Here is a 12,166-nt window from a genome sequence, read left to right on the forward strand (position 1 = left end):
TGCTCTGGGGCAGAGCAGCCCAGTGCAGCTCCCATCCACATGGCTGAGCTCTGCTCCTGCCCCACGCACTCTGGCCAAGGGAGAACCAACCACAGGGAAAAATCATCATCCTGTGGTGTTCCCTGGCTGGGTCAGGGTGCTGCTGGAACAGTGCTAGGCAGTACAAGCCAGCAGTGATGGGGTCCATGCTAACAGCTGGACATGCTTGTCATGTGTGCCTGTGGCTGGACCCCCACTCCAGCCTCGTTTTATGGACCAGTATAGATCTACTTGGGGAGAATTAATTCAATCCAGTTCAGTTCTCTAAATCCTGATGCCTTCTAGATATTTGTAGCATATGCTCCTAAATAGCATGGATGGAGGGACTTGACAATTTTATTTAATTTATGTCATGATTTATCTCATTAATTTTCAACTCAGGAACTTCATGGCTATGGCCAAGCAGGGTGTCAAGCTGTGCAAATGTGGCCTGTAAAAGCTTAAGAACTGCATCTGCAAAGGTGAGAAAGCCAGAAGAAATACACAGGCAGATGGCTCGGGGGACAGAGCACACTCAGAGTACAAGGTCGAGGAAAACCTGACAAAACAAAAATAATTCTGAAATGTACCACCCACACAGCCACTCATGCTTTCACCATAGAGAATCATAGACATTTAAAAAAAAAATCCTAAGTGATCCTGTCAACATCCTGGAAAATGAGAAGGTTGATCTGCATCCTCCAATGGTCAAGGACCACAAGGGTTTCTTCAACAGGAATACATAAACTTAATACATTTTCAGGAAGAAACAAAGGCCACAAAGACCATCACTTTGCTATTTATTCTTCACCAAACACCCTCATGTCTTGGACAGCTTCAGCCACGGTGTGAAGAGGAGTGTGGGCTTTCCAGGCAACCCCTGCACAGCCAAAGCCCAAGGGCAGGTTCCTATGGTGACTGAGCACTGTAAAGCTTTTTTTCCCCCGACTCTTAGGAAGTGCTTTGCAAAGCAGGAATCAAACACTACTCTGCTTAAAACCTTTTCCACAGGATTTATTCACCTGTGGCCTGACAAGGGATTAACCAGCTGCATTGCTCCTGTGGCAAGTGATAAGCACTTGAAGCCTTGAGTGTGTCTCTGTTAGTTCTTTGGTGTAACCATTTTTAGGACTCAGGAATTGCTAGGGCTGAAAGCTTGGAGATGTATTATCTGTCATTACCTGCATAATTATTTTTCACAAAAAAGATGGCCTTACTGAACTTACACAGTTCTATTATGGATGACATCTCACACAGCAAATGCATTGTACACTGGTGGCAAAGTGGGTATTAATGTGGTTTATTTAATTTTCTAGCAAAAACATTGAAGAGTCAGATTACACTTCATGTAATTCACAATGTATGCCATTGAATTCTGAGCCGTGTGCAAGTGAAAAAATTACCATCTCTAGCCTGGTCATACTAGTTTGAACTGCAAGATGTCAATATTTTAGCCCCAGAATTCAACATTAAACTTTTCATTTATCAGCTAAAATGAGGCCTACCACATCTGCCAGAGGAGGTGAGAGACGAGCTGGCTCTGTTTGCCATGGGGGTTCCCCTGGAATCGCACACCCTGTCCAACTGCTTTCCGGGAGGATGCTCAAGAACTATCTGGAGAATTCAGGAGCTCCATCAGCTGCCACAAACACATCACCTCCCCGGCCCACGGCTGTCAGAGGCCAAGTCACCTCCGGGCTGCCGAGCACGGGCAGGACTCCCGGGGGCAGCGGGGCCGCCTCTGCCGCTGTCTCTGCCCTGTGGTGCCTCTGTCTCTGATTCTGCCTCTGCCGCTGCTGCCGGAGACAAACGCGCCCGCAGGTTCTATCCGACCTCTGCAAATCGCTCCTGTCACTCCCTGTTAGGAGTCTTCTGAGCACTGACAGGAAAAACAAGTCACCCTGTGAGTAGCGGGACTAATTGGTCGTTTCCTGCGCTCGGAGCGTTCATTACAAAGCTCTTTCTCTCCTCGTTCGGTTATCTAACGCGGGCTGAACTCTGCAGCCTCTCAGCCAGGCACTGATGGAGGCTGCTTTCTTCTCCTGTTTCTGTGGAACCCGTGGAAAAAAAGACCTTTGCAATGGCTTCCTGCTATGTTAACAGTCCTGTGAGTGCGGGTTTTTGTGTAGGTGTTGTACCTGGCTCAGCTTATCAGCACCGGGTTATCATAAATGTCAGGGTCTCATCCCTAGGAAGGGAATCTTGCTTAATCATGTTAATTTAATCCATTTTACCACACTTCTAATCTTGGTCAGTGTAGGAGGACCTCTCAAAGTGCTCCTGTACCTAACAAGCACACACAGTGTTCATCTGATGTCAGCAGCCAGGAGTGCATAGAAGAGCTACTAAATGTACTAGAATCCTGAAACTGGTTACAGATGTCCTGCAAATTATTGCCATTGAAATTTGATTGTGTGTAAATCTATTTTGCAAATGGAATCACAGGATGGTTTGGGTTGGAAAGGTCTTTAAAGACATCCAGTTACCTACAGTCATGGGCAGGGACACCTTCCACTATCCCAGGTTGCTCAAAGCCCCATCCAGCCTGGCCTTGAACACTTCTATAGGTGGGACCATCCACGGCTTCTCTGCACAACCCATTCCAGTGTTTCATCATCCTCACAGGAAAGATTTCATCTTAACATCTAACCTAAACCTACTCTCTCTCAGTTTAAAGCCATTCCCCCTTGTCCAATCACTCTACACCCTTGTAAAAGGTCCCTCTTCAGTTCTCTTGAAGCCCTTTTTGGTACTGGAAGGTGCTGTAAGATCTGCCCAGAGTCTCCTCTTTGCTGGTTGTTTTGACATGCTTACAGTCCAGCTGCCTTTTCCTCCTGGACTGGCTTTCCATCAGGAAGCAGGCACACATGAAGCTCCATCAGCCAGCTTTTGCCTCCTGAGTTCTGTTCCCTGGGAGGCACACAAAGGCCCAGGTTTCAGCAATTAAGGCAATCACAGCTGGTGTTGTATTTCACCACGATTCTTGCTCCTGAAGAACTTTGGGCAGCCCTTTGGCCTTCGTCCCTTGCATAAGCAGAACCATGCAAGAACAACAGGAACATGAGAACCTGCACAGGACAGGCTCCTTCAGTCTGAGCTCTCTGGAACATCAAAAGCCACACGGTGACATTGACCACAGGACAGACAGACAGGAAATTCCACCAACCACAGTGGCTGCTGGCATGAGGTTGTGCTCCTGCCCCCTCAGCAGATTCCTTCCTGCCTGTTGCTGATTCACCACCAGCTGCTCACATCTTCCTGCACTGTCCTGCCTGGTGGGCCTGGTAAGCTGCTCCAGAGGAGGAGCTCCAGCCTGAACTTCAGTTACTGTTTTTTCTTTTTCCTTTAGTCAGATACACTCTGTTTTGCAAACATTGTTGTAAAACTACTTCATTTTTTAGCAACAAAATTGGCAAGTACTGGCAGAACCTGGTGGTATGTGATGTTTGCCAACAAGTGGGCATTAGCTGTGTCTGAATGGGGTCAGACCTCACACCACAGGTGATGCTCACTGGGTACATGAAACTGCACAAGGCTTCAACCAAAGAAGCCAAAGGAAAAGCACTGCAAGCAGAGTGTGACTGATCTCAGGTACCCATATTTCTTTCTCTTGGTTATGGCCTATCACAATTGATATTTGGTAATTTCTCAAGAAAAGAAAATGGCATTTGGTTCAGGTTCAGTAAGTTCCATGAAACTTTTGTCCTGGTGTGTATACCTTCACCTGTGTATTGATAAGATCTTCCTTGTTATCTATGTGTCTCATGTCAGTATCAGTCAGGGTTTAGCTGAACAACTCTTTCAACATAAATATGGTTTTCAAGTCCCTCACAAACTTTCACTCTCTGAGGTCACACAGGATGGGGCACCTGAGAGATGCCTCATTCTGGTCAAAGCCACCCTTCCCTAGGGATGACCAAGCACCTCGGCGGTGTTGTAGGCAGGAGACAGGGCAGGAAGATAGCTCCACCAGAACCCAGCTGTTGGTTTCACACTGACCACAGACATGGGACTGGTAACTGAAGAATAATCCTTGTAGAAACAGGCACTCATGCCCTTTTTTTCTCCAGCTGAGATTGTATTAAGGATTGAGCACAGATTCTATCAAACAAATTTATTTTATCAGTTATATGCATCTTCACAGATGCTGTAGGATTGTAAAAACTTTGCAGCCTTCTCTCTACTAACTTTTCAATCACTACTGTAAGGCAATGGTTTTTTTCCTTTAATAGAGAAAGATATTAAAACACAGTTGATGACCTTGGTGGAGAACAGCATTACCACATACAAGATCCAAAGTGGATTAGCTATCAGAGAATCACAGAATATGAGGTTGGGAGGGACCTCAAGGTTCATCTGGTCCAACTTTCGTGGCAAAAGCCTGGTCTAGGCAGGATGGCCCTCTACCCTGTTGAGTATCAAATCTCAGAAGTGTCCAGTGCTCAGGAACTCCCTACTTCCCTGGGGAGATTATTCCCATGGCTTGTCTAGACTGTAACACATCAGCTTCTCCAGGAGGAAGCTGTGGGAAACTATCAAGAGCCTCTGAGAAATCTGGGTAAACAATGTCCACTGCTCACCCCACATCAACCAAGCAGGTTACTTTATTGTAGAAGGCAATCAGGTTTGTCAAGCACGATTTGCCTGTGGTGAATCTGCGCTGGCTTTGCCCAATCAAATGTTTCATTTGACTTGTGATAGCCCCCAGGAGGATTCGCTCCATAACTTTCCCAGGGACTGAAGTAAGACTGATGGGCCTATAATTTCCTGGGTCCTTCTTTAAGCTTTTCTTGAAGATGGGGGTGACCTTATCTCAGAAGACTGGAAGAAGGTTGTCCTTCAATCTTCATGACTTCTCAAAGATCACAGTTACCTCAACCCTGACATCAGCCAGGTCTCTGGTCACCCTCAGGTGGATGTTGTCAGAGCCCATCGATGTGCAGGGCCCAGGCTCCTGTAATTGTTCACAGAGCAGCTTTTCCTTCACTGACTCTGGCTCTGTGTTTGCCTCAGCCTGGGTTTTAGTTCTGAAGGCCTGAGGGTCCAGCAGTGCTGGTAAAGATAGAGTGAAGGAAGTGTTGAGAACCTCTGCCTTTCCTGTATTACTGGTGACTAATTCAGCTTTCCTGTTGGACAGCAGGCCAACATTTTCTTTCTGTTTCCTCTTATTTACGTACATGGAGAACCCTTTTTTTGTAGGTTTTGTCAACAGCTTCTCTTGCCCATGGGCAGTCTGTTCCCATGCTACTAGTTGGAAGTGCAAAGAGCAGCCCAGCCCTCAGAATGTGACCATGCTCTTCCTCTTGCAGAGGCAAGAGGCATGTGTGATTTAGAGACCCTCAGCTCTGCCACCCTCTCCAGACTGCAGGGACCAGCCTTCAGATGCCTTTCTTTGGTATGTAGTGCAAGAACTTCTGAAAACATATATTTGTTCTCTGTAATAAACAAGAGAATATTTGGGTCCAATATTGTCATTAGTATTAAAGGGGGTGAGGGAAGGCAGGGGGACAGGAAAAAGTTTAAACACTTATTTCTGAAACTTCAGCATCCTTTTCAGCCCTCCTTGTGTACCTGAAGAAGAACCAGAGCACAGAAGGCTGTGTAGCTGCCTCTGGAGAGGAAATGACAGCAGTGCTATGTGAAGATTGTACCGTGGTGTTTCTCATTGCTCGTTTAATGTGGATGAATGCAAGGGAAAGGAGCTGGAGGATTGATGGGAAGACAAGCAAACTCCTTAAGAGGCTGTGCTGAAATGACAGGCAAAGTGCCCTAACTGGCCAAGGGATTGTGTTGTGCAGGATTTATTTTCCCATTTGTGAAACTGGGGATCAGTGTAGGAACCCTCTACATGGAATAATTTCAGATTTTTTTTTTCTCTAAGGTGTTTCCTAGATCAATATTAATGCCTCCATGCTCAAGGAGAAGTTGGAGTTTATGCTGCCTCATGCAGAGAAAACGTGAGGAGCCCCAGGTAACCTTCTATTACTGCAGGTAGGGAAAGGGAGGCATGGTAAGAAATGTAATGCTGGGGTAGCAGGAACACAAGCTGGACCAGGCATTAGAGGCTTGGTAAGGAGGGAAATGAGCTCAATGGATAGAAAACACACACTTTCCCAGAGCAGTACAACTTCTCACAGTATGGTATTATGTAAGTTCCTACCCCAGCCTAAATTCCCTTTCCAGGCAGGAGCCAGGGTGAGGACATGGCTTCAGAAATCCAAATGGAACCACAGAAAGTGGCTAAGGATTCCCAGCTTCAGTTCCTAAACACAGGGACATCACTCTCAGAAACACCAGGAAGCTGGACTGCCTTGTTCCCAGTGCCCAGTTCTCCCTGATATATTCAATAGGAATCTAAAGGAACCTCACTTATTTATGTGAAAGGGACTTTGTTGGTTGCTGACTTGCAATGGGACATGTGACACAGGCCTGAAGCAAATCAGTAAACACAGAAATTTTCTCTTGAGAAGGAAAGGGTGGGGCAGAGGACATGGTAATTACATGCTCTCAATGAGTGCTGCTTTTCTTTGTTTGCCCAAAGCAGCTTTGGAGAAAGCATTCCTAATTGTGTATTTCTCATTTGCACTGCCTTTTTGTTCCCCTCAAAAAATATTCCCTTTAAGAAGGTTTGTCATTCTTTGCATGGAATCCAACAGCAGTGGGGGGATAACAGAATACATGGATGGTGGATGATGATCTGGGATGCTCTCCTGGAAATCCTGACTTGTGTCAATACCAGCAGTATTCAGAGGCCAAAGCTTGACACAGAGTGGCTCTAACAAGTCACATGTTCCTGGGGGGTATGCTGCTGTCCTTTTTCTCCTTCTCTAAGCTCTCCAGCTTTACTACCTCTGAGGTGTGAAGAGGAGGACTTGGAAACTGAATGTGGGATCTGTACTTTGCTGAGAACTGTGCAGAATGGGACATGTTGAGAGAAGGACAACAGTGATGAATGGGGACATCCTGTTGAGCAAAAAGCAAGAGAACATGCCACAGCGTTTAGTTGTCATCTTGGCTATGAGTAAGGGTGCCCTTGTTCCTCCCACACCAAAAGTTTCAAGCCCTAAGTCATCCTTTGACATCACCTGCTTTGCCTCAGGTAGCACTGGAATCCTGTAGCTTATAGTGAGTACCCCTTCCCCTGCCAGGACCTGCTGGTTTGGAGACACTGGCTGACTTGGCTCTGCCTGTAAGACCTGTGCCCACCATGGCCCATGGAAGTGGAGAAGGGAGGGGAGTGCCAGAGGAAAAGCTACAATGCACCCGACAGCAAAGTGAGCATGCCAGTGAACGGTCATTGCACAATGCTGGAGCAAAATGGAACAGAAACGCACCTCTTTGGAAAGGAGCAGCAGCCTCAAAAGACTCAGTGTTTGGCCGTGATTTTCCCATAGATGTGTTTTTACAGCTGTGGTTAATGTGTGACTAATCCTCACTGTGCAGCAACCACACAACCACTCCTTGGAGCGGCGCGAGCGCGCGGCGGCTTTGGGTCGGACGTAGAGATGGTAACATCTGAAAAGAATCCTTAAAACTGACAACACTTCTGAGCAGGACTCTAATCATTTATGTCATGCCTGAGAACCTTGCAGCCAGGCTCCAGTATATATCATATGTGTAACAAAAAAGACAAACCATCTCCCAAGAACAATAAACAGTTCAAAGGCTTGTGTTCTCAGGCAGCTGCTATCAAACATTAACTGCACTATTTGAGCAGGAAGAGCAGACTCAACCAGCATTTTCAAGAGCATTTGCAAACTCTCTTTTCCTCCAGAAGTACACTAATAGCAATAATAATAATAAAGCCACATTTTCAGTCTGAACAAAAGGTAGCTAATATTTCTCCAAAACAGCCATATTAATATTTTTCCCTGTGCCACCCTGAGAACAATAAAACTCCTAGAAGTTCTTGAACCATTGCTCTGTGTTATGAAGACTGAACTGTTTCATCAAGTTATTCATAAAGGCAACTTGAGGCCTGGATATTTTGAATGAGAAATGACATCAGGGCTGTGTGCTGCATGTGGCTGCACGTGCAGTCCTGCTCTCTATGTGCCAGTCCCTGAAGGGCTGGCCAGGCCCTGGTGTCCACTCAGAGCTGGGCTTTGAAGGCCTCTGACCACGACTGAGATGGCTTCTGATTGCCAGCAAAGTCAGCTTTTCAGCTCTTCTCCAGGTATGGACAGATAAGCAATTAGATGGACCATCTGCTCCCTTGTTTAGATACATGCCAACTCTTTCTTTTTTTTGCTTTATTTTGAGGAGTTCTAATCTGGTTGAACAATGTTCTTTAATGGCCTTTTGAAATTATTTCAGCCTCAATTCTGATTGGTTTGATTTTGTTCTGCACAGACATCCTAAGCTTCAACTTCTAAGCTTTCCTCAGCTAAGGTTTTGTGTAAGGCAGTGTGTGTGTGTCTGTTAGAATAACAAACTCTGTGATTGTCTGTGATTCCTTGTGGTCACACAGTGGCACCCAGCACACCCCCTAAGCACAGCAGGCTCATGAACAGCATGAGCTCACGCTTAGGGAGCATCTCCAGAGAAGCAGCCCCTTGCTCCCAGCATATACTGCTCCTAAATCTGATGGGGGTCAGGTGCCAGAAGAGAGAGGTATCTTATGCAGAACCTGCATTTCTCAGCTCCTGCTGAGTTTCTGCTGGCACTCAAACCCTGTCCATTCAGGAGATGAACCTGATTTGCCACATGAAGGAAACAGCTGTCCAGTCTCCTAAGGCACAGGTTCTCGGGCTTTGTTTAGAGGGAGAAATGCCCTGGTGGCATCAGCATAAGTTTCTTCCAGGCTGCCCCACTCCTTTCCTCAATGTCCCTGCCCTCACCTCAACCACCTGCAGCAGCCCCAGCTCTGTGTACAGGAGGAATCCAGCTGGCTCCTGCCTATGACTTCCAGAGGTAAGGCAGGTGAGATAGGTTTTGGTGGTGGATTTTTTGAGGCCTGGGGGTTTGTGATTGTTTTTCTCTGCACACTGTTTTCAAATGCATTGCATATCAGAGGGGTACCACAGTTTGGGGACCCCTGGCCTTGTGGCACATGTTAAGCATACCACTCTCTCCCACACAGGTTCTCAGGGGCCAGGAATGCTTTGATGGTTGGCTCAGACAAGTTTATGCTGAGGACATTTTTATACAACAGTGTCACGTGGCTTTGGTTAAACTGGAACAGCTGTGCTCTGGGGTCTAGGATCTGTCCAAATCCTAATATTTATTTTTAAATAACACCTATTTATCCTTTGCTCTATGCAATTTTAAAGTATGTTTTTTTGCTTTTAAAAGCACTTAATATTGTCTGACTTTTTAAAGTTTAGTGATTCAGTGATTGCCCTTCCCTTGTTCCTATTTTAATTTCTCATTAGCACATAGTTGTTTGTCCATGCAGATGCATAATCACATGTGCATGTATAAATGTGTGTGTGCACAAAGCAGAGTACATCAGTCCAAATCACCTTCTGTTATCATCTCAAAGAATGCTCCAGAAGGCTGCCCATCTGCTTTTCCATGCTAAAGGAGGAGAGTAATAAAATAGAGTAAATTAAAAAAACAAACTAAACCAATCAACCCACTACCCAACGAAAAAAACCAAAACGAACCAACTGGGTAAGAAAGAGGAAGGGTTTTTAGATGGTTTTTAACTGTGTTCTTTGCACAGACTATTGGCTGAAAGACATCCCACTGGCTCAGGAACATTTTATACTGTAATTTTCCTGAGCATCCAGCTTTTTATCAGTACATTTGGATATTTCCCCCTCACCATTAATGGAATGATTCTCCAAGTTTTAAATTTTTTTAATGTTTATACTTGCTAATTCCTTTTTTTCCTTTTTTTTTTCTTTTTCCCATATTATTCTTTTGCTTTCCCCCTCACCATTAATGGAATAATTCTCCAAGTTGTAAATTTTTTTTAGTGTTTATACTTGCCAATTCCTGTTTTCTTTTTTTTTTCTTTTTCCCATATTATTCTTTTGCCTAAATTGTTCATCCCTGTCCCCAGTACTGTCCTTTACCATGACAAGCAAGCAGACAGCAACTGTACAACCTGTCAGTCTGTGTTTGCCTGAGCTGGACAAACCAAATACCATTAGTTTACTGTGGGAAAAGACTCTGTTCTCCCACATAATTTTAATGTTTTTCCTCTGTTCCTTCCCAACATGAGTTAACCCTAGACCATGTAGGTGATGGTAAGCAAAGGACTCACCAGTTCTTTTGTCAGTCTGTGTTTTCCTGAGCTGGACAAATCAAATACCATTTGGGTACTGTTTACTGTGGGAAAAGACTCCGTTCTCCCACATAATTTTAATGTTTTTCTTCTGTTCCTTCCCAACACGAGTTAACCCTAGACCATATAGGTGATGGTAAGCAAAGGACTCACCAGTTCTTTGTATAATGATACCTATGATGCCAGCAATTCCCTCTGCTTGCTGGAAATATTTGCTGGCTACTACATCCTCTATTGATTCTTTTTCCCTTTCTTACAGCTACATCACACATAATTGTTCTAGGATTGACTAATTCACCTAGCCTTTTCTTCCCCTTTTATTTCCTGGTTAGAGCAGAATTTCCTTTTATTATCCCCCTCATGTCTGACCTTGTCATGTTGAAGTTGACCCTAAATACATACTTGTCAGAATACTAACATATCCTTCATACTCTAAACTGTCTAGGGTGCCCAAATTCCCAACAGCAAATGTAATCCTGTGTATTTCCTTCTATGTCAGACAGTATTTAGAAAGACGTCCCCAAAATGAGGTCTTTTCTCCATACTAACTCTGCTGTGCATAGTCTGCTGCTCCTTAGCTGACTTCTCACCACTCTACAATTCTTCCACTAATCCCTTGCTTCCTCCTTTTGATTATTCATTTTCTGTGTGGCACAGATAACTTGCTTTAGTGAAGTTCAATTAGAAGAGATTGCTTTTGACTGAAAAAAAACTGCAATCAAAAAGCAAGATATCACATTAGTCAGGCACAATCTACTTTTGGTGAATCTATTCTGTGCTGTATATGATCATCCTACATTTTAATTTCTCTATCCATCAGATCCTTTTGTAAGACCCTGCATACTGCTGAGGCTGCACCTTTTGCTTTCCTTTCCTTAGTGAAGACACTGCATTTCATTTTCTGCAGTAAAATTGCTGTCCTCTAACTTGAGAAACTTATTAAAAATTCTGTCCATCAGGCTTGCAGTTTTATGACCTAAACACTGCCCCAGAATGCTAAGTATCTATTTGGTTTTGAGCCACTACCTCACCTCTTGCATATTTAAAGGCTTGGATTTTTTTGTTTTGCTGCTATCTCAAATGGAGCAAATTTCACCCTGCACCTTCATTCCACTACTCATTTTCATCAATGCACACACTAGTCCTGATGAAGACTCAGATAAGGCATTTATGAAATGCCTGACATAGTTTTTCTTCTCAGCACCCCTGCCGAGTGGCCCTCTTTTTTCTCCCGTTCTCTATTTCAATTACAAGATTATACAGCCTTTTAGATTTGCTTTAGCTTCCTTTATAGGCTCTAATACAACCTGACAAAGTGAGAATTGTGAGAAGTCCTCCTTCTCTCATAGTTTGCCTTCTTTGACATTCAGTGCATTTACACCCTCCAGCTCATTTTTCCAGAACAAAGAAGGGGTCAAATTTTTCTGCCAGCCACATTCTTTGCATCTCACTTGTGAACAAGAGCAAATGTGATAATTGCTCCAGCATGGATGAAGAAGAAAGTCAGGAAGCACAGCGAACAGAAATGTGACTCAGGAAAATCCAGGCCAACCTGTGCCAAAGCAGGAGGCAGGCCAGCTCTCCTGTAAATAATTCTCTCTTGGAACAACAAAATTTCTCTGAAGTGCACACTGAGGATCAGACAAGTGTTGCACTTGCAAGGATTTTCACACAGGAATTTCTCACTTCCCTTAGCACTTCATTTTATTCCCTCCCTGCCACCTTAACTTCACATATTATCACTGACTAGAAAAGGGGAAGCAAAAGTCTTGGTAGCCCCGAAGGAAGTGAATTCACAGCTGATAATGCCCTGCAATGCAAACCAGCCAACTCTGATCTTACACAAGTCTAGACAGTTTAAGGGACTGGCAAAGTTGGCATGAAGTTAAAAAGCACTTTTCAGCTGTATTTAAC

This window comes from Passer montanus, unplaced genomic scaffold (genome assembly GCF_014805655.1).
Source record: "Passer montanus isolate IOZ18808 unplaced genomic scaffold, ASM1480565v1 scaffold46, whole genome shotgun sequence".
Lineage (NCBI taxonomy): Eukaryota > Metazoa > Chordata > Aves > Passeriformes > Passeridae > Passer > Passer montanus.